Source organism: Sturnus vulgaris, chromosome 3, assembly GCF_052056855.1.
Source record: "Sturnus vulgaris isolate bStuVul1 chromosome 3, bStuVul1.hap1, whole genome shotgun sequence".
In the NCBI taxonomy this organism is placed as follows: domain Eukaryota; kingdom Metazoa; phylum Chordata; class Aves; order Passeriformes; family Sturnidae; genus Sturnus; species Sturnus vulgaris.
Window position 1 is genome coordinate 25,951,959 of NC_142245.1, and position 22,909 is coordinate 25,974,867.

General features: G+C 38.9%; 2 long non-coding RNA genes across 2 annotated transcripts; both read left to right on the plus strand.

The window, feature by feature from the left end:
* Positions 1 to 730: 730 nt before the first annotated feature.
* LOC106857204 (uncharacterized) lies at positions 731 to 13,586 on the plus strand. The gene is made up of 4 exons (XR_015802208.1): positions 731 to 858; positions 12,212 to 12,339; positions 12,449 to 12,502; positions 13,419 to 13,586. It is a non-coding gene; the product is annotated as an uncharacterized LOC106857204 (long non-coding RNA).
* Positions 13,587 to 16,827: 3,241 nt separating this feature from the next.
* On the plus strand, positions 16,828 to 22,891 carry LOC148224236 (uncharacterized). The gene is made up of 2 exons (XR_015802209.1): positions 16,828 to 17,028; positions 17,387 to 22,891. It is a non-coding gene; the product is annotated as an uncharacterized LOC148224236 (long non-coding RNA).
* The last annotated feature ends 18 nt before the right edge of the window (positions 22,892 to 22,909 follow it).

Genomic DNA, 22,909 nt, shown 5'->3' on the forward strand with positions numbered 1-22,909 from the left:
AAAATAGATGAAAAGGGAATGGTTTACCTTGGAGTCTGGGAGTTTGGCCTGTAAATAACCATCTGTAATACCTGTCCCCTTTGCTGTAATAAACCAAGGTCTAGTCCTCTGATCTTCAGAGAGAAAACCCTTATTCACTCTGCTATTAGCCACCACCTAATTTATTTTTTTTCCGTGGCTATTAGTATTGAATCAAAGTTTGTTTCTGAGGCTGAGAGGAAAGATGGTTTTAGTGTTGGCTCTAATCATGTATTTTACCTCAAGCCACTGACACAAACATTTATTTGCTCAAGGATCACCAGAGAAGTGGTTGAAAAGCACCTAAAGATTTTAATTGGAATTTGATTCAGGTTGATGTTCAAGAATTCAGATGATCCTATTATCAGAAGAAGGAAAGCCTTAAAATACTGAATTGAAAATAATGTAGGTAAAAGCTTTCTGGTGATATTTACAAAAAATTTTGGTCAAGGCAAAAACTCCAGGGAAGCTGAATTCCCCTTGTAATTGTACCACTTTTCTGCTAAATTTGGGAACCAAAATCAAAAGAAACAATTTTTTCTAATTGTTTATTCAAAATGGTCCAAAGCTGAGTAATTTGACTTTCTATTCACTATAGAGAAAAATGCTATCAAGAGTTCACCCCAGCCATAACTTGTGTGACAGCTGCAAGTTTGTGTTTCTAGGATTCCACCTCAAATAAATACTTGCTATTTGTATGATTTTTTGGTAGAGATGATGGATTCAAAATAACTGCTTTGCTGCTGCTGTATGTATCTTGGAGCTGGATTTTTCTGTGTAGTCTGTGGAAGCTTGTTACCATGTTAAATGCCCAGCTTTCATTAAATCCACACCTGAAGGGTAAGTAAATGAATCCTGAATTTCACATTTGAAGGTATGTGTGCTTTTCATGGATTTATGCCAGCTAGATTTTAGATTTAAAGAAACATTGTCATAACTTTAACCACACTGTGGCGAAGCCAAACCTCAAAGACCTTGTTCCGAGGGCCACTGCCCTTTGAAGTGGCACCACTGACAGTTTTAGCTACTGTAGGTATTTATGAGGTACAAAATTATAAAGTAAACAGGCATAAAATGTTATTTTAACAGCATACAAGCATCACGAAGCTGATTATATTCTTGTGTTGCAAGCACTGGTTTACTCGATGTGATTTTCATTTTCTCTCATCTCTTCTCTTTTTCTTTTTTCTTCTTTTTTTTTTTTTTTCTGTATGAACCTGTCCTGAAGAAACATAGAAGCAGTATTTGCCAACTACAATATAGGAAATCTCTAACAGCTCAGATGTATATGTTTACTATGAATTGAACTCACAGCTCTTAAGTAGTACTGTGTGTTTAGCCTGTTTATTCCTCTAAGTAGTTGGAGAATTATCTGCTTTGTTTGGTGGTGGTTTATTAATGATACTTGTGATTTATTACTGTCACTTTATTAGATTATTTGCAAACCGGTGACAAAGCACTATGTGGATCATGCCTTGTTAGTCATAAAAGCACTCAAGAAGCCATGAAAATCAGTTAAGCTTGAACCTATTGAATAAAAGAGCATAGTGGTCTCTATTGATCAGTAGCCTTTAGATATGTAATGAATAGTAGTACTTTTGTAGCACTGTCAGATAGTGTTTTCCTTTGGATCTGATAAATTACACTCTTTTGTACTAGTGGTTTGAGATTTGGCATAAAACATTCTTGTACTAGTATTTCTTTCAGCTCTAGTACTGGGGTGATCTTACATGACCAAGGCAGATAAATGTTATAAGAAAAACTGGTATTTGCTCTCCCAATGCAGTTCTGACCATTGAGTTAACACTGATCTAACTTTCATAGGTGGCACAAGATTCAGGGCTTGATTTCAAATTAAATATAGAATATTTTTATAGCCTGTGTGCATGATACGTAGTGTCTCTCATATGAATACACATATGCACATTTGGATTGTAGCTAATTTCTTGATAAATACAGATATTTCTGAATTTCTTATTGAACAGACAAATATAGAAGATTAATTTTGCATTTGTTGGTTTGAAGTGTACTGTACTTCTATTTACAATATCAGTACTTGCTTTCCTCCTTTCTTTGCAGCTTGTACAGTCCTTTACAAAAAAAACCAAAAACAGAGTTGTGTTGTAGGTAAAATGTTACTGTTTTAATTGGATGAGGTTAAAAGCAGAGTTTGTGGTGTAGTGGGCCCTGAGTCTTACATCTGTGTCATTCACTGAAGGATATCCCTATTAATATTAATAGTCAGATGTTTTGGAGGTGTTCGCTAGAATATTCCCCTGGATTAGAGTCATTTTCTCCTTCCATCCATTTCTCTCCCTTGTAAGAAAAATAACCAGAAGAATGAGCCCAGTAGCCTGTTTTATTAACAGAACTAGGGACAATAAATTTTCAGCAGCTTTCTTCTTTTTTTTTCCTCTAGATGTTTTCTAATGTTCCTTCAGCTTCCTTCAGGTTTTTTCACGTTATCAGTGTTTGAATCAATTCCTCTCAAATGAGCCTGGTTTAGGCAATAGTAGCCAAATCCTCTGGGGACTGCTTGGCAGCACAAAAGAACAGTGACATTAGTTTGAACAGCAGTGCCCTGGTGTTTAAAAAAAGGAAAAGGTCCCATTGAACACAATGTAAGATTTCTTAGCTGTATTTGCAGCTACAGGCAAAATGCAGCCACACTTCCATTTAACACTCCAAGAAGAAGCAGTGTTTGGTAAAATCTTTGTCCCTGTGTTTTTCACCTTTCATGCACAAAAGTATTTATTTCCCTCTTTCTCCTAAAGAAAATACCTATGAAGGCTGAGAACTGAATTTAAAAAATACGAGTATCAGTAGAAATGCAGTAAGGACAGTTTTCTCCGATTGGAAAGGTGTGGGTACAAGGAAAAGGATGCTTTTATGGGTCTTTACTCAAAGATACTATTTTTCAGTCTCTCTGGAACATCTGTTTTGTGACTGACTCTGGAGACTCCACTTGTAACAGTTCTCTTCCAGCCAAACACCTCAGTGGGCTAAGCAGCAGTGGCAATTTTGACACACAAAAACTGTTTGCTAAGGTGGATAAACTGTGTCCTGTCTGTTGGTTTAGCTACTGAATTCAGTATAGAATGCCTTCAGTTGATATTTTGACTATTCAAGTCTTTTCAGTTACTTCTGAATGAATTAATATAATTAATTCTTACATTAAACAGGTTCAAAAGCTCTCTTGGCAACACTGTAACACAGTGACCACCTAAACAGTAAATGAAAACATAGCTAAAAAGGCTCAAAGCCTAGTAACATCTGCAGTACATTAAGAAAGGTTTCAGAGCTCTAACACATGACCCAAGTGCCAGCATCCTTGCAGAATGTCTTTTACTGCAGCCTGGTTTTGCTCTGGTCTTTCTCAGAGCTGGCTCAAAGGGCAAGTAGTCTCTAATGACCACATTAATTGACTCAGAATAGATTAAGGAGGGGGAAGTGATTACCATCTCAAATCACTAATTTCTATGTAAAATTTTACATTCAATGAATCTAGATCAGTGTCTAACTCATTTAATAAATGTTTCTTAGTCTAAGAAGGCAACCATAATTAAGTTATGAAATTACAGAAGCCTGGCTGAAAATTTCTAGCTACAAAATATTTTGAGGTTAAAGAAAATAATTTCTTATGACTATGTAGCAATTCTGATAAAAAGCTCTCTCTGGATGCTGTCATAGAAAGATCAGTCACTGCACTTTAAATGTCATCCCATCATTTAAATCTCTAATAATAATTTCATTTTCTGTGGACAATACCGAAATATTGTCAATACCTAGATGAGTCAAATAATGATACCCCCACCCAGTCATGTTTTGATGAAAAATAAGGGATCATAGTATGACTTGTCATAGAAACCAGGTAAACTGGGCTGAAAGACAGTTTGATCAGGAAAACTTTCCATCCATTTGCTTGCAGCTTTCAAGGTATCTGTAATCATATATCCTTACCTACCCAGAAGAATTTCATTTCTGTGACAATTTCAGAGAAATCATGTATGTGCAGTCCCTCTCATTTATGTGTGACATATTCACATCCCATTTGAAGACTCAGTCCATCCATGCTGCCCAGAGACAATGAGGGGCAGTAACAAGCAGTGGATATTATTTTGTTCCTATTGAGTGAAATCCTACTCTATGGCCTGTCCTGCAGGAAATTATATCCAAAAAAAACCCCAAAGAAAACAAAAAGGCAAAAGAAAAGAAAGAAAGGATTTACCCTTTCTTTTCCTCTATTAAACTGTATCTTTTTATATCATCACTTGGCTTCCACACCCCAAGTTGAAAAATTTTTACCTAGTGGTGTGTCTGTTGTTACCTGCTCTGTGTGACTTAGAAGTTTTAGTAAAATTGAAACTCAGAAGGCTTCTTAAATGTGGGAAAGGGCTGCCACTGTTGGCATATTGGTGGGACTTTAGTGATAATAAATAGTAGCAAGATTGACACGAGAGATGCCTGACTGGAACACAGCTCTGTGGCCTGTGCAGCATGGACAGTAAAAACTTCTAATGTAGCAGTTTGAGTAGTTGTTAGGAGATCAGTAACAGTCCAGAAAATTTACTTTATAGTTTCTCTCACTGAAACAGTGCACTTACAGACACATAGCTTAAAAAAAAAGATTTATTACTCAGCATAACCTGATCTGGCACAAAAGTAGTATTTTCTACTAATGCACTAAATTATAGAGGTAGCAAAGAGTGTGTTTGATGTGTACTGAATTACTATTCTTAAAGTAAAATGCAACAAAACTTGGAATAGCGCTTCCTGAGAACCAGAAAGATGCACTTCATATTTTATATCCCGTGTATTTTCTTAGTTCTTGATTTGGGGACAAATTAAGGGTCTGAACTGCTCTGTCCTTCTGTCTCTCTTACTCTTTGTGCCTCATGCAGGCTGCTTTTTATTCAGGGGTCTTTCTTGTACATCAGCTAAGGAGAACCACCACCATCTCTAATGATGGCTTTGCTAATATTATTTTTTTTATTATTATTATTTGCTTACAGTAATATTATCAAGTGAAAGTAGATTCTTGATCCATTTAGCCTCCACTTCCCAGGACTAGTCTAAAGAGAAGACTTTCATTATTGCAGCGAAAATCTCCCAGTACCAACCCTATTTGGTTAAGAAAAGAGGGCAAAAACATGAATGGGGTTGATTTCCTTAAGCAGTTTAGCACAATGCTGATGACAGATCAAAAAAGCAAAAAAAAAAAAGCTCACCAATATTCAAGTAGATAACAAACCCACCTTTGTGAAATGGTATTTTCTTTGTTTAGCAATGAGAAATAATTCCATCCATAAAACATTTACAAGAGATAGGAGACTGTAAAAAATCTCTTGAATCTTTGAATGCAGACCTCACTATTATGTTATTCCATGAGTAAAATATATGTTAATAATGCAATTTCTATGTATTTGACACGAATCCATGAAGTTTCATCTTAAAATTAGGGTTACTCTTCTTGTGCTCTGTTCCAGTATCCCACTTTACTGAAGATTAGATACAATCCTATCACTTAATTTTTATCACACTGAAAATTTTTCTCATATTTTTATGGTTCTCAACACAGAAAAAGAACCCCAAAACACAACACAGCCATGACACAAAGTAATGATTGCGTCCATTAAAAAAGACATTTGTGTTGTTGACATTGGAAAGGAGAGTGCAATCTTCAGACATCCACTCCAGTACTTTGGGTAAAAACATTTATATTAAAATGAAAACTAAGGTTGTCCTTGCTTTTATTATTTTTGATTTTATTTCCCAAATAGAAAGTTCCAAAAAGGAAGCCAAATGAGTGCTATAAATTATTTTATAAGATGACTGTAGGTTGTATATTGCAAAACAACTAAACCAAACAAACCAGAAAGCTCTGGTATTAAGCAAATCAAAAACCCATTCCAGATGGAAAAGAGCTCAAGAGTCAGAGCTGCTCAGAGTCTAGAATGCTCTGTCAAAATTAGGGTATATTAGTGGAGTATTGAAAAGGAGGTTTGGAAAAGAGGCAGAGTTAAAACAGGAATTAAACTGTGTTTGACAGGCTAAATGGAATACATTTCCTAGCTCCAAATGGCTGCACAGTACTCCTGTAATGGGTGTTTTGCTCAAAGCATAATGAGAAGAGAAGAGGGAAAATTATTTCATTTATCCAGACTATAATCAATCACTTCCAAGAAAATAAGTCTTTCATTATTTTCCAGCAGCAATAGGAGTTGTTAAGTATATTATTTAGATGTACAAATTGCTTTATGAAAGAAAAAATGAAGAGTTATTAGAGAAACAAGATGCACAAAATTAATCTGTAAATTTTATAGCTATTCATAGTCATTCTGCTGTCATTGTGCCTCAATACATGCCTTTTTTCTTTATTATCTCTAAAGTGCCAATAGTCACAAAAGCATGAAAGCAATAGAAAGGGTGGAGAAGCCTCTGAAGAAAAGGAATTTTTTCATCTGGTAACAGGTCTTACCCCAAAGCCATAAATACCTTTCCTGAAACTTTTAGGACTGCAAAAGTATACTGAATTTGGCTGGATTTCTTACTTCTGATGGAAATTCCCTAATGGTACTGTTGATTTCTGGAAAATGATGGAAATGATTACATAAATTGATGGTAGGCAAATGAACAGAAAATATTCTGCACAGCTATAATATCCAAGAATTTCTCAGTGTTTGTGTTTGTATTGTTTTATCTGGTCATGAGAATAATATCGCTCCCAAATTTAAAGAGCAGGAAAGCTGAATCACAGGAAAGTCAGTCTTGTTCTCATTGAAGTGAACCCTATAATGCCTGGAGACCATCTTTGGTATATAGAATGGAAGACCAAACCCAGAACAGTAAGGATTTGATTTTGCTTACCAATGTGCACTTCATTAAAAAAAAAAAATAGTTAGAGAAGTTATCCTTTATTTTCTAAATGTGTCGCAATGCTCTGAAAGCCTCTTTACTCGGGAAATACAAGAATAGATTCAGCGTTTCTGTCTTTCCTAGAACCTCCAGGGTCTTGGACAGAGGAAAAACCAGATGACTCCAAACCAATCTAGCCAAGTAAAAGAAGAGAAAATAAAAAAGTCCATGAACCAAGAAAAGCCAGGAAGTGAGTGGCTGCACCTAATTATTAGCTTCCAGGAGTCATTTGACATCCAGGAATTTCCTACAGGCGACATTGTGTCTAAATGCAAAGCTCTGTTACTTAGTTTGCAGACTCTCTGAAGGTGCCTTGCACAGGTTGCTCTCAGGTAAATTTGTTATGGAAGCAGCAATGGATGGATGGAGTCTCAGCTGTGCTCTTGAACATGCCTACACAGAGCTCTCCAGCTTTGCAGATGTCAGCAAAGTCATCTCTTGTGATACCGTTCTACTTTCAGTGCTGCCTGAATCAATGTGTTACCTAGGAAAAGCCTGGGTTCTTTAAAAGAGTAACTCAGTCCAGAAGCAGAGAGCTCTAAAGTGTAGGTTTAGGTATTATGTAGCTGTATGTCAATTTTATGGACGTAATCCCTCAGTTTTAACTGAGCTTTTTAATTTCACCTAAAAAAGAAGCCAGCTGAATTCTTCCAACCCCTTTTAATTCCCATCTCTGTGTGCAGCTTCACTTAGTGTTTCTTATAACAAAAGGCTTTTAAAGTTGATAAATGGCTGCAGAGATTTTGCTTTACTTTGTTGCTTTTCTATTTATTTAACCAAGAGCAGTTCTTTTAGTCCTGACCTCAGCCTTGTCAAATAGACTGTGTTTGTCAAACTGCTCATGCTCCCATTAACTCCTAGCTGTTTCAGTTGTCAAATTTGATGAATGGCTCAAATGCTGCGAGCATCATTAAAAGCAGGGATACTGAGGAAAGTATTATGCTATACTGAGTCCAAATACACACCATAAATAGGAAAATTCCAAGCAAAGAAAATCTTTTATTGCATAAAGGAAATTGCAAGTGGTTTAAACTAATCTCTTTTAATGCCATCTTTCATATGTGCAGGAGACAAGAAAAAGCCGCTCAGGTTTCATGGTTGGTATTATCTCTTCGTAGTTAAAGAACATTAGTGGCTTTATAACCTTATTTATACAGAGTTCATGTAAGTGTTTGGGTCTGCTTGGGGGAACAGGCGTGTTCAGTGGGAATAAAAGCGACAGAACTGTTCCCACAGTGCTCTGTAGGTCCAGAGGGTCTGTCCCTTCCCGAAACACAGCCTGCTGTTTCTGTAAGCGTGGGTTTCCCCTAGTGAAATCACACACACAGCTACTGCTGTGGTTTGCCCTGCAGGTCGGGCAGGGTCCAGCTGTGCCCGTGGCTGTGCCCACCAGCAGGAAGCCCAGCTGAGCTCTGTCCCAGGAGCTGGCCGGGGAAGCAGCGCCAGGTCCGGCCGGACAGCGCCTGGCACGGCTCGGCTCCCTCCCCAGCCGTGCTCCAGTGAGCCTCAGAGCTGCTCTGCTCTGGGGCTCCGTCTGCCCTTTGCCATCCTTACAGCACAGCGGGGAGCACAGCGCAGGATTAGTGCTGGGAAATTGGGCAATGGCATCAGCACAAAGAATAACTCTTGTTTTTGTTGTGTGTTTTTCTGGATTCTGGGCTATTTTTAACTGTTGAAGTCTACCTAAAGGCCGAAGAACTGTTGTTCGAATATTTTTTTTTTACATTCCCGAGGCAGATAACATTTTTCAGATTAATATTTATACAGAGATATTTATACACTTCTAGACTGGTGACACTCCTCTGCTTATTAAGGTAAAGACAGAGTTACTGGGGTATTTTTTTATTATTTTTGTTTTTAAAATTTGTAATCTAAGGGCATATGCTTATAGGCTGGTTCTAATATTCCTGAGTGTTACTCATGTGGAATTTTCATTATGAATAAGTACACTGCTGCAGTAGATTTTTCCTGGGCAGTGGTACAAACCATTACAATGAGGACAGCAGGCAAACCATTACGGCAATTCTGAACCAGGATCAGAAGTAGGTCATCAAAGTTTATATTTTCCCAAACTACAGCAGAATATCAACTTTTTTGCTTATTGTTAGAAGATAGGAATTATTTATTGGTCTCAGGTTTTTAGGAAACACAGAGGAAGCAAATAGATTTCCTGTTGTTGATGAAACTGCATCAGCTAGGGTTTTCCTTCATTGTGTGTAACTCTTCCTGGCTGCTTGAGTGCAAGCAATGGCAGAAATCCTCTCTCTGCTCTTGCAGCTAACTCAAACTTTAGTTTTGAAGTCATCTTTCCAAAACTTTAGTTTTGGAAAGGCGATGCAGGATGTTGGTTACTGAATGTGAGGCACCATTACTCTAAATCAAAGATTTTCATCACAGCCACAGCATAAATCTGAAGATGTTGTGAGAAGCATTGACAGTTAATCAAATCATGTCAGTAATTTTTCCCTTAGATGCCACCAGTGGCAGAGTGCAGAGGTGGGCTCTGGGCTTCCACCACTGCCAGGGAGGGTGCAAGGGTGGGCAGTGAGAAGCCTTCTCCTGTCTGCTGTCTGCACCAGGGATATCCAAATTATTCCACACACTCACTGGCTGAGTGATGAGAGAATTTATTATTTCCTTCCAGCTGAAAAGGTGCTGCTTTTTGTCTGAACTAGATTTCTCATGTTTGCCTGTATTTAGATCACAGGGACTGGATGTGAACAATACAAATTTAATTCATTTCCAGACGAGCCATGAAATGGTATCGCTGTATATAATCATGAATGTGTGGTACTATCCTAGGGTGTATCTGATGCTTGTTGCCCAGGGCCCTAAATATATATTTGATTTTCTGAATAATTCTGGGGTTTCTTTAAATCGATGGAGTTCACAGTTCTTTTGTTATTCACAGGGGGGTAATACTATTAGCAAGCAAAATGCTTTCATTAGAACAAATGTTTTCTTTAAGCCTCAAATTATTCTTATTTCTGCCTGTAGGAGAAATTAAATATTTATTAGGCAAAACAAAGTAGGAAATCTGCAACCATTCCCTAATGAGGCTTCATTCACTTTTAATCATGATTTGTTGGTGTCTCTGGATTTCTGTTTCTCTCAGGAGTACTGGCTTCATTTGATTAGCTACAGTCAAACTAGGTCTATAGGAACAGGCTCTGTATTTATTATTGCATTCTATTGGACAGAATTATCACTGTCAGGGTAGCTTCATCTCTGAATTAAATATAAATACGTACATACACAGGTGGGTACCAAGCCCCCAGCCCACACATGCTCTCCCACTAAGATCAGTGAGACCAGCATTTATGAGAAAATAGAGTTCTGCAGTCTCAGTTGGTCTCTAATGAAACATGACCTTGACCTGGGAAAGTGGGACTGGAGATGTCAGTATCTACACACTTGTTAAAGCAGTGAAATGAGGAATTTGGCTCATAGTTCACTGAAAAGGCATCAGCAAGGTTAAAGCAAAACAAGAAAAAGCTTGTTTGCTGTGCCCCCTTGTTCAGCAAATAAATGATACTGTCGGGAATTTTGAAGCAACCACTTCAGCCTGTTCCTGGAAAGCATCACTGGTGAGAACAATAATTTTCAGAACAACTCAAGAACTGAGAGGGAAAACATTGTATAAATCAGTAACAAGTTGGCCCACAGGCAGCCAAGCTAAAGAGCACTAATTTCCTATGGATTTCTGTCTCTCCTGCCTCATCATCTGCTTCCCAGCTCTCGTCCACCACCAGTCCTGCCTATCCTTCGTGCTTGCAGCACCTGGCAGGGAGCACTGTGTCCGTGGCCAGGCTAGCACTGCTGTGTGTGCAGCCATCAGCTGTCCCCAATTTGCACGGGACGTGTCAGAACTTGACTCACTGAGACCTCTGCCCTTCTGTAAAATGGAGTCAAAACTGGGGGGAAAGAGCAAACAGATGACAGGCAAACATTCATATGACACAATTATGTTGAAACCTCCCTAAGGAACTGTGTACTTTTAGTAGTCAGTACTTTTAGAGATTAGATATTTTGCTTATTTTGGAAAGCAAGTATAAAGATGCATAGAAACAATCACTGAGGTGGCACCATGTTTTCTCTGAGTAAATAGCCACAAAGACATTCCAGACTGGCATATTCCACAACGCACATATCCTAACCCTGCTGCTTATACTCCTTGGTATAAGTGCATCCCTTGGTGCACCCAGACTGAGTTTTGGAAGTTTCTGAAATGCAGAAGCCCCATATCAAACCAGTCTGCCCCCCTTGTTTGATAGTCTCCAGGATTGCTACATTTATGTCATCTAGACATGTTAATGTTTGGAAGAGAATCTGAAATTTAACAAATTACTCCTACTCAACAGAACAAAAGAACAACACCAATTTCTCCTTGAGAGTGATGCTGGTGGTGTCAGTAGGATTGCAACATGTTAATTTATCCCAGCATTTCTGAGCTGGGTGGTTCTCTTTAATAATTGTCAGATTTTCCTGTAATGACTGATTAATTGTAAGACTAACTCAATGCAACTATGATACCCTCAATACCCTGCAGCAGAATTGTCAGAGCAAGTACACACTTTTCATTTTCTTTCCTCTGTTTTGCTTGCTTGCTTGTCACTTCAGTTTGCCCATGAGTGTTTGCCTTGTGCTGTTGCCACTCAGAAAGAATTCTGGGGCTGGGCAGTAAATAAGGGACAAATATAGTATCAATTTAGATAACAGTGAGGGTCTAGCTTTTAAGAAAGAAACTTGGAAGAAATTTTGCGTCACTTGAAATTTGCTAACTTTTATTAAACAATAAAAATTCTATATTTTCATTTTTATAGTAATCAATTAAGCTATAAGTGGGGGGGGATTTTTGCTCAGTTTTGAAATTCATAAGGGTGTGACAGAAAGGAATGATTTTTCCTGACATTAAAATATTAAATCATCATCAAAACTTGCCTCTGGACTCACAGACAATAATTTATGTATGTCCTGTTCTCTATTTTACTTTTGTCTCACAGGCATGATGTGAGAGCCCTACTTTTCTCGTAGAATGTTCATCTCTAACAGTGTATATGTTGGACAAATTTAGCTAATAAGTTACATAGGCAACAAGTCCTTGCTAGTTAGAGAGCTCTTGGTATTTCTCCTTTTATTTTCCCCTTTCCAATAGATACATCCTACAGAGCCTGAAAGCTTTGGAAAGGACTAGATGTAACTTAATCATTTACCAATAATTTAGAAATGTTTACTTGGACCTAAATTTTGCTCTTCCCTTTCTCTTTATCATTTCTAGATGAAGAAAAATATTTCTAGCAGTGGCAAAAATATTGGCATCTTTCCCCAGTACCCAGAAACCATGCAAATGATAAATGAAGTTTAGTCATATGGTGTGATCTCCAGCTCCCTGAGTCACTCACCAAAGTAAGTGAGGCTGAACTTCCCTCATGTTATATCTCTGCTATAAGTTATGGTGTTCTCTCTTTGCTACAGAAGTTTTGATTTTATTCTCTGCTTCCTTCTTGTCTTTTAGGTTTGTTGTCCTTCTACTCGTGTGAATTTTCAGCCCACCCAATACCCTCCTGAGGTACCTGGTACTTGCTGCTTTTGCTTCAGCATCCTAGAAAGTCAAGGGTCTTCTTGACTACTACGTTATGGGAATTGTTGCATTCAGATAAACTGCAATTCTAAAGAATAATCAGCTGCTTGCAAGAATATTTCAGCTGATTCCTGTGATTCTGCGTTATTTTGCTTTACTATTTCTAAATATTCTGTTAGGTTTCATCTCCTACAAAGTATTTAGAAGTATCCTCCAGACTAGGCTCTTGCCCATCTTTAAAAAAGATAGTTTGCATGGGTTGCATGAGGTCATGGGATCGCTGCTTTTTGGGATGAAGGCTCACTGAAGACTTAAGTGGGTCAGAGAACCTGACTAGCTCACAAAGGCTAAAGGTATCCAAATTGTTATGGTCTAACCCATAGCTGTCCTAAGAAGGAGTTAAGTATAAAAAAGAGGTGGGAATTTCCATGCCTGAGTTCTGCACCAGAGTTCTTAGATTCCAAATCATCATAAATGCCTGTTTTTCCCAAAACACAACAACCCTTCTGACCTCTCTGATTTTTTTGACATAAACTAAGAATCTTTTCATGATAATCAGAGTCAAGTATCAGTTCCAAAAAGCCATTGCTGTGCATTATAGGCACTTATGCACATTAGGAAACAAAACAAAACAAGCAATCTACCACTTTCCGGGATTAATGCTATGAAGGATTTTATGGGTGGTCCATAAGTGGACAGAATGTTGCACTAATGTGTGACCGCATGGCAATTAAGCTTAATTAGGGAAGGTTTTGAAAAAGACGGATGAAAGTAAATCATGGGAATGAAAGCAACTGTGCTTTTGGGGACCACAGTGTGCCACACTGGCTCAGCAAAAAACGTCCCCCTTCTGTCAGGTTCTGACACACATCCAGCAGTTTGTCAAAGCAAGCGTTTTTCTCAGGAAAGGGGAATCTCTTAGGAGAGAGTTCTTCACCCGGGGTCTGCTGAAGTCGCTGGTTTCATGAGGAGACAGCTGTGCTTCCAGAGTAAGAGCAGCAGCAGATGACCCTGAATACATGGCCATCCGGTTCGGTTCAGCACCGCCTCTTTTCTGCATGGAGCAACAAAGGTAACCATCGATGTGCATTTTCATGGGTGCTCTGGGGACATTTTTCTACTATTCCGCATTTTTAGTGCTTTCTCAGATTTACAACTGAGCACCCCATATGGAACATCTGATTCTGGTTGAAGACCTCGGTAGGCAAACCTGGAGCAGTTTCCAGGCTTCCATGCTGCATGGTTTGAGGGCACTCCATAAAACAAGTTCTTTCAGAAGGGAGGACCTCAGGGTTTCTGTGCTCACACTGTTTCAGAATTAAGTGCCCTTCTTCAAGAAAGTTTTAAAGGAAACAAAACTCGAAATGCTGAAATCCTCAACGGAACGCATTTGATTTTTTCTGCTCTGGACTAAGTGGTTGTTACTGCAGGCACAGTTATAGTATGCTATGCTATATTGGATTTTATTAAATTATGGAAAATAATTAAGTAGAAAAGCAGAGGAAAAATGATACACAATCTGCAGGCAGATCTTTTTTTAGCTTGAATAGTGTCTGGTATTGCTTTCCTCCAGGACACGGGGATGGTTTTTTTTCCCTAATGAACTTTTTACATCCGAGATGAAATACTGATTCTGTGGACAATTTATTAAGAAAAGCACAAGTTTCATGTGAGGAGTTTTCAGTCCTACAGGGAATTTATATGTGGAAATCATATAGGGGTATAGGGAAACACCTCATAAAAAGAATGACTACATGGTCAGCAGCTGTAATTTATGCTCATTCTCTTTTAATAAAAAAATATGAATTCAGGCCAATATTTTTTTTTTTTTATTGCAGCTCAGCAAGGTACCCTCAACTGTAGCTGCTTAACCTCCTGACTTCCTTTGGTTAGTTTCTGAAAAAAAGAAAGTTAAACCTAATACTTGTGTTTTCAGTTACGAAGCTTATACATATGTGAAAGGTGTGACAAGGATGCCTTTTTCCACTGAAGGATGCTGAAGTAAGTGTTGATAAAAACATCCCACATAAAAGAGTGTTAAAATGAAAACAGAGACAAGAGGATGCTAGATAGAGAAAAGAAACTGGATCTGAGATTTGATGGCTGACCATGAACAGCTGTGCATAGGTAATCCAAATACATGTCCTAATGCCTAAGATCTCCAGGTTAGGTATATATTTATCTGCACTACTCAGATAAAAATTTTCAAATGAGGTATGTGTCCATAAATCACAATCTTCTTTAGGTCAAATGTTGTGGAAATCTGTCAAATTAAAAATTATATTCTTAGAAAGGATGCTTTAACAACACTTCTAGATGGGATCTCATATTTAGCACAAAGTGCTATTTCTGAAGAGAGATCCTCTTAGCTGCAGAACCTTCCTCAGATCCCCTGCTTGCTTCTATCTCTCTAACTGGAAAGTGAAAGCACTTTTAAAGAGTTGCTGGTATGTGAGATAATGAGAAATTCCAGGGTCTGGCGGGCTCTGTGGTGACAACACTTGTGAGAGGAGCTGGCACAATGTCCTTGGCAGAGCTGTTAACCAGCTCTCATAGACTCACTCTCTAGTGGTGGTGATCAGGTTTTGGTGGAATTTTGATGCAGCTATGCAGCAGCAGGTGAACAAGCCATTTCTTCACTAAAAGCCTAAACCTGGTATTTATTACTTCCTCTTAGGTCACAGAAGCATCACTTTTCTGTCGGTTTGACAATAACCACTCCCTTTTCATCTTCATCTCCCTACAAAACTCTGTCCTACATGTCTATTGCACATGCTGTAAATGCCCCTTCTCCAGCAGTATTTCTACTGTACTCCTGCTGGCACCTTCTGCAGCAGCCAGACCTCTGGGCATTCCTTGGACAGACTCAGAAAGGAATTTTCTGAAGTAAGGGCAAAGGCCAGTATTGCTCAGTTAATGACAAGAAGAATTCACCTGGATTAGTAACGGCTCCTTAACAAGAACCAACACAGCATCAAGATTTGGCCTTCTATGATTTGGATACTTTCTAAATCATATTTTTATGTCAGAATGCTGCCATGTAGCTTGTTGGAAGACTAGGGAAAAACAAATTTTTACAGTTTGAGGAGAGCTGCAATAGCAGCTGGAGCTATTTTGCCTATGCTTTCCCCACATTGCAAGCCTTCACAAAGCTTTAAAGCCAGAGAAAATGAGCTGCCAAAAATAATACACTAACAAAGCAGATGAGCCCATTATTCCCAGTTTTCTAGGAAATATATTTCAGTCTGTGTGTTCTGTATTCTATATTTCAGTATCTGTTTTGTATTCTGTATGTTTCAGTCTGTATGTTTCTACAAGAAATGTTTAATATTTAGAGGTGAAGGAACTCAGGCTTGCTGGTATTTTTGGATTCCTTTCTAATCTGCTCTCTTTCTCCCCAGCTCCTTCCCTTTTTTGTGGCTTTCAGGTGTAAGCGGCCACAGCAAACCCCTGTTCAGGATCCAGGAGGAATCCTTCACTGCCAGCCTAAGGAGGACGTTGGTGACAGCTGCCAAAACGCCTTGATCACACACCCCAGCACCCTGCCCTGCCAGCAGCAGGAGGAAAGTCCAGTTTATGTTAATAAGGTGCAGAGAGTGGCCAAAATATTTTGTGAATTTTCTGGCTCAATAGGGTAATGAAGCTACCTCTGTCTCAGTGCACTGGCACAGGAGCAAACTAAACAACTGGGAGACGTGTTTCAGAGGAGAAATATAGAGCACAAACTCCCTGGATTTCACACTTCCACTGGAGGCTGAGCTTTGCTTTTTTCTACCTCTTTTCCAGGCTGGCTGAACTGTTTTGCACAAAAAGTGGGAGGGATGGGGGAGGGTGAGCAGGCTTTTCTGCAGATTAGCTTCAGGCAGCTCTTGCCAGACCAAAAGTTACATTGGAAAGCATTTCTTAGTTTATACCAAAACAATTAATTGTTTAATATGTAAAGTATAACCAGAAAGTTATTCCCATAAATTTGGTTTAAAATCTACCTTTTATTAGCTTTGAGCAAAAGAAACCTCCACACTGCTGGGAGCACAGTCAGATTCCTTGGGCTCTCTTCAAAAAGCTCGCTCTTTTTGTCATTCCTCTCTGACCTCCTCCCTGCTAGTCCCGGGATGAAAAGCAAGCCAAAGATCTGCTGAGAAATGGGCCGAGCCACTGCTGACCTTTGCAAATCCAATTTCTTCAAAGCAGAGCTAATCGACGTGTTCCCACGCTGTGTATTGCTGAAACTTACGATGCAATTCAAGGAATGAATTCACCATGGTGCAATCTCATTTTGAATCCAGTTTTCTTGTTATGTGTCAGAGGGTGAAGGAGGCAGAGTATGGTTATACTCTAAGTTATAGAGAGCAGTCACAACCAAGTTTCACAAGCTGTGTGAAAGTCTTTGAAAGATTTTGCACTTTGGAGGGGGTCCTTCCCTTAAAATCTAAGATATATTGGCCTCCCCCACACTTTCTTCTACCTTCTTCCCCTTCAAAAACAGAGATATTTTGCAGTTATTTAAAACAAAAGTAAGTTAATGAGAGTTTGCACTGAGCACTCTCCGAACAGAGAAAGAATAGGCTCTGAGGGTATTTTATCTGATGTGTAACCAAGGTGCCTTTTAGGGAGATTTGAGTGCACAGGAGCTGTAGGTGAATGAGATTGTGCTACACGGAGAGCTTTAAAATTCATATTCAAAATTCATATTCTCTCACTCTGCATATCTGAGCTGGTATGAGCACTATTCTGATTTTACAGCAGCCAGAATGCTCCGCTCTGTGCAAAGTTTTGCAATTTCTGCTAGGTACCACAGCTGTACCGGCAGGATCTGTGCAGGAAAAGCACACTGGCATTCCCAACTTAAATCTTATAATCTTGTTCCAACAGGTGCCTGGAGACTGGCCCCCTCCCTGTTTCCCAGAAGGTGCTGCCATTTGTTTCCTGCTCCACTGACCGAGTCCTGGCCGAGCACAGTTCTGGGCAGCCCACTGGAGCCAGCGGGAGCAGCAGCAGCGCTCCACATCCTGCTGGCATGCTCTGAGCAGGGCGGGTTTGTGCAACGCTGCAACTTCTTGTCTGGGGCAAAAGGGACACAAGAGGACTCTCATTCCTCGTTTAGCTACTGTGGGGCATGTGTCATGGGTAGCACATCCCAAAGAGATGCTCTCAGCAGCCAAAGAGAGCAGTTATGTCATTGCCAGCGGGGGTTGGGCTTGGTGTGCCTCCCTCGGGATGTCACCTCTCCAGCTGGGAAGTCCTGGCATGGCAGGTAGCAGCCAAGCTGCTCCACTTTTGGTGCCTGACCACAGACCTCCCACAATGGGGTGTTCCTGGCCAGTTTGGCCATATAGTAGAACCAGAGATATCGTCATTTACTTTTTTAGCTCATTACCACCTTCATTGCACAAGTGTCATTCCACTATGGCTGATGTAATGGTGAATCAAGTCCTTGGGCTAATGGGCTGAACTGTGCCTTGGCTGTAAACTGCAGGCTTCCAGAGGAAGCCTCAATGCTCTCATTTTGTATTTGTCCCTAGGAAAGCAAATGAAAATATATCATTGTTCTCAAGATTGCTGAAAGAAGCAAGTCCTTTTTTAAAAATTTATTTCTGCAGCCATGAATAGTAAATTTCCTCCATTCATGACTGGTTTATAAAAGAGTTTGTTAACTAACCAGATCTGAAGAACTTTCGTTCTCAGCAAGTATTGCAATAAGAGAATTGTTTGTGTTTTTATTACTTTCTCAATATTTTTTTTTATCCTCTTTCCCAAGACACGATTAGATTTTCCAGACTTCTGGACATCAAAGATTTTGGAGAAGAGGTTGTATAAACTGGATAGGTAACAGCTGTTACCAGATGGATTTACTGGTGGAAAGGGGAGAGGGCTAATTTGTTTTATGTGTTTCCTGCCACTGCTGGCACCTTTCACTGTGGCACACTGTTCCTGTCCTGTGACAGGGAGTGTCCTCGCACAGAGGGAGCCCTTGTCCACAGGATTACACCTAACTTTGGGTTTTGCTGTTGGTTATAAGTGACTTTTCCAAGTGCCTTCTTCATAGCTCTTTTACCTAGTCCTCCAGTAGTTCATTAGAGAGAAAAAAATGAGAGAGTAGTTCTAATATTGTTAGATAATAGCACTGATTGACAGATTTTCAATTCTAAATTTTTCAAGTCAGAAGGTCTAGTTTGCTTCATTTCTGGATATGTCAGGACATTTACAGCTGGATTCATTTTTGTAAAATAAATAATTGAATTCCTCCAGAAAGGTCATTGTGACAAAGGAGAGTTTCAGCTATATAATCTCTGTTGTACCCTTCTGTTTAACATGGAAATGAACATTTGCATGAATCCTCTTCATTTCTTCATCTAGTTTAAAATTCCTTCTGTTCCTCTTTCAGACTGCTGACTGTTTAAGAAAGATCGTAGAGGGAAAATGGTGATTTGTAGTATTGCAAAGCACTAACTGGTAAGAGATAGTGTGCATGTGTAATAACTTGATTTTTGCATATTGCTATACCAACAATATCTGATCTCATTCGGATAACAGTAAAGCAACTTACAGCTTTGACTAGATTCAAAGAAACTCACACTTCTTTCTTATTTTAGGTTTGATCTACTTGCTTTGACATTTGCATGTTGCGTTTTTAAGTTCCTACCCTCACGTTTTTCAAGCTTCAGCAAGGGAGAGCACTTTCAATATATATTGTCTGCAGAAGTGTCCCATGTCCTGTGAATATGCTGACATTCAATCTGATCTAAAAATTTGACAGAGACTGACACCTTCTCAGTCTAGTCTCTTTTTCCTTGAGGTAGCCTAGATTGATTCTTTTGATCCTTTCCTTCTCTGAGCAAATTTAGAAGCCACTGCCATTGCAGGAGAGGAGACTCTGGCTTCACCCAGTCTGTGAGGATCCTCAGCCCTTTGCAATAATGCTCAGATTGTCACAGAGTTTAACTCTGCTCTGCAGCTGGCCTGGGGGGGGGGGGGGTTAACTGGGGGAACATCACTGAAGCAGATAGCCCATGTCAATGGCTGCTGGGCTGCTGTCAAGAAGAAAGGATCCTGTCTGGAGAGGGACAGAACAGAATCCATATCCAGAAAATCATCTCTAATGTGATTTTCGGCTTTCAGCCTTGATTAATTTCAAAATGCTTTCCTTCATCTCTTTCATTCACTCATTGAGTACTGCTTCATATAGCTAAAGCAAATGATGAAGAAAAGAGTGGAAGTTCATCTAAAAGAGCAACTGAGCTTCTGTGCAACAGGGTATTTTTGTCTGCATAACCAGTGGAGAAATTGGAACAGCTCTGCCAGTTTCAAGACAAAGTTTTCCATCTTTAGTGAACATTTAGACCCTAATAACATGCAGACTACAAAGCCAATAAGAAAAATATGGAGGAGGCTCAAGACTGGCTGGGCAATTTGCTGCATGAACAGGGAAGTGAGGTCCTTGATTTTTCTTTGAAGAAAATTAGTATGCTGTGTACAGTTTGTACAAATAGGGAGAGAAAGAGGCGTCTGACTAATAGTGAGAGGTGTGGTGAAATCTAGGTTGTAGTCTCTGTTTTACAGACAGCCCTTTCCATATGCCAAGTTAGGAACCATGCAGGTGAATTAATGTTGCCCTGTTATCTCTGGGTCCCCAGGCTGAATGCAAGCACATATGGAATTAAGCACATTTAATGCTTGTACAGTGGCAAAAACTGGTGTAAATCATAGCCTTTAAACAGGACAGTCTCTCACATCCAGAAGAGGATATCTTCTTGGCATGCCTAAGAATCAGAAGGAGCTTGTACAAGTGGTCTTACGAAATGGTTGCTAAACTATGAAAGCAACAGGTAATTCAGGTGTGGTATCTCACAGCCTGCTGATATCTTTAAAGTGAGGTTTGTGAGCTTGTGAAGGTAGTGTATGTCAAGTTAAAGCTACATTTCAATAAATCAAAGAATCACAGAACAACTTCTGTTGGAAGGGACCTTAAAGATCATCTTGTTCCAGTGCTCCTGCCATATGCAGGGACACATTCCACTAGACCAGGTTTCTCAAAGCCCCTTGCAGAGATGAGGTATGAAGTATTTTTTTTGACTTCACAAGTTGTTGGCACAGGAGCTGAAGGGCTGTTTCAGTGCACTATGGATAGACGCTGCTGTCGTTATTTTTACTATTCTTTATCACGTATTTCAGGCTCTGCAGTGACAGCAATGATTAAATAAAAGATAAGAAATCATTAGCTTGACTAAGTATTTTCCACAAAGGAGCATTTATTTATGGTGACACTGAAATATCATAGCGATGCTCTGAAGCGGTACAGAAACTGTGAATTTTAATGAATATAGCCAACAGGAGATTAAAGGTCTTTGGCTCAAGAGTTTTTACTATGAACACATAACAAGACTTTTCTTTTAATGTAGTTGCATCTTCATAAAAATCTGTTAAACTGCAGCTTTCAGAGGAGGTGTAAAGCACAAGGCAAATTAAAGTACAATAACCCTGAAAGGACAAAGTGATCTAACCAGTGATGTAGTACTTACAGGAAAAAGAACTGAGATTACTGATGGCTCAGTGCACAGAAGCAGCATTTATTATGATGAAAAGTGTATACCTTGAATTAATTCTGTCAGTTTTGTGCTGGCCTGTTTCTCATTTTACATGGTAAATACTTTGATCCATTTTATAATGTAGGTACTTTTACAACCCTGGGAAATTTGCTGTCCCAATCTACAGATGCAATAATTTAATCATAAGTATTTCACCAGACATTTTTCAAACCAATTTAATTATGTTTCATTGTTTACAGACTTTGAGTATAGCATCCAGAGATAGTTTAAGAATGCAACCTGCCTGTCGACTTGAAAGAAAATTAAAAATTGATTAGTTGTTATTATTTAAAAATCCAAAGCCTTCAAGCTGGAATATCTGTGGGCTTTTTTTTTTCTTTGAAAGAATTTCTTCTTTCTATTAATTTCTCTCTGTAATCTTGCTATTCTTGTGCCTGTAAATACATATATTCTCATGTAGTTTAGGAAGAAATTATGGCATTGCAGTAATTTTGGATGGATTTTGAGCTCTGCTATATACCTATTAGATTTCAGAATTTCCAGGGGCCTCAGAAGGATTGTTCCAGATTTATGCTTGTATAACACCAGCAGAATTCTATCCCTTTATATCACATTCAGAGCTAATGCATTAGTCATCCAGGTCCCTAAACAGGTTAATTATGCAGTCCAGTTCTTCAGTGCTGTTTTAACTGTTGCACTTATAATTTTATGAATTTCATATAACATTAGATGATGGTAAATAGGTTTAAAGATAAGCTGAACTTTAGAAAATGGAAACTGCTGATATTTTTTACTAATTTCTAGATCTGTTGTATTACCAATACTCTTTGGGAAAGTTCTGATTTACAAAATATGATCTCACAGGATGTTTTATCTTATTGGCTTCTTGCCATGTTGCCAGAATGCAGTATATTCAGACAGAGGCACCCAAAGTGCATGCTTCAGCATGCAGAGAAAGAGTGCAAAGCTGGTTTTCATTTTCTAGAAACAGATCCTAGTAATAGTGTTCCTCCTGCTGAATGGCTTTTTATTGTTGTTTTTGTGCTTTTGATTTAGTTCCTTGGGTTTATGCTTTTGAGACGTGTACCATATATTCACAGGAAAAGTCCAAGTTTCAGAAGTTTTCTTAGAGTGGATTCAATGCTTTTGGAATCTTTATGGAAACCATCATTCTCTGCCTGCTCACAAGTACAGCACTTATCTATAGCTCTATATGCCCAGCTCAGGAAAGATCCCTTACAAAACTTCACGTTTTTCCACCCCTTCTCAGAAGGTACTACCCTAAAATAGGAAAGATAACTGATTTGGTATTATGCTGAGTTTTAAAAATTGCCAAAATATATTTAAGAAAGTTCAACTTAAGAAATGCTATCTTGAAAATACTAACTTTAGAAATTATACCTTCTCACTAACCTCAATGGAGAATTTTCAAGCATCTATGTTGTTCAGCTGAACTGTTCATTCCCCCCCCCCATTAGTTAGTTAATATCTGTATTTTTCATAGAGCTGCTCTGCAGTGTGCCAAATATTATTAGCAAAAGGTCCAAGAAAAAAAAGATTCTGATCAGAAAGCAGAACCACTTCAGTAAAAGCCTGGCTCAGATATGCACTGAATGGGGGTGAAGTTGGCAGTTTCATTTGTGGGCAGTTCATGTGAGATCATTTAAAATTATCTGGGAAAAGTTCTAAAGGTCAGCTCCTCACTGGTGTTGCTTTTATATTGTGCAATAATGTATCTTTCTCCTCACCTTCTTTTCATGTTTACTCATCTAGCTGTATCTATGAAATTAATAATTAGTAATACATGAATACAGATACAATGATTTCTCTCCCCAACCCCCCCCCCCCC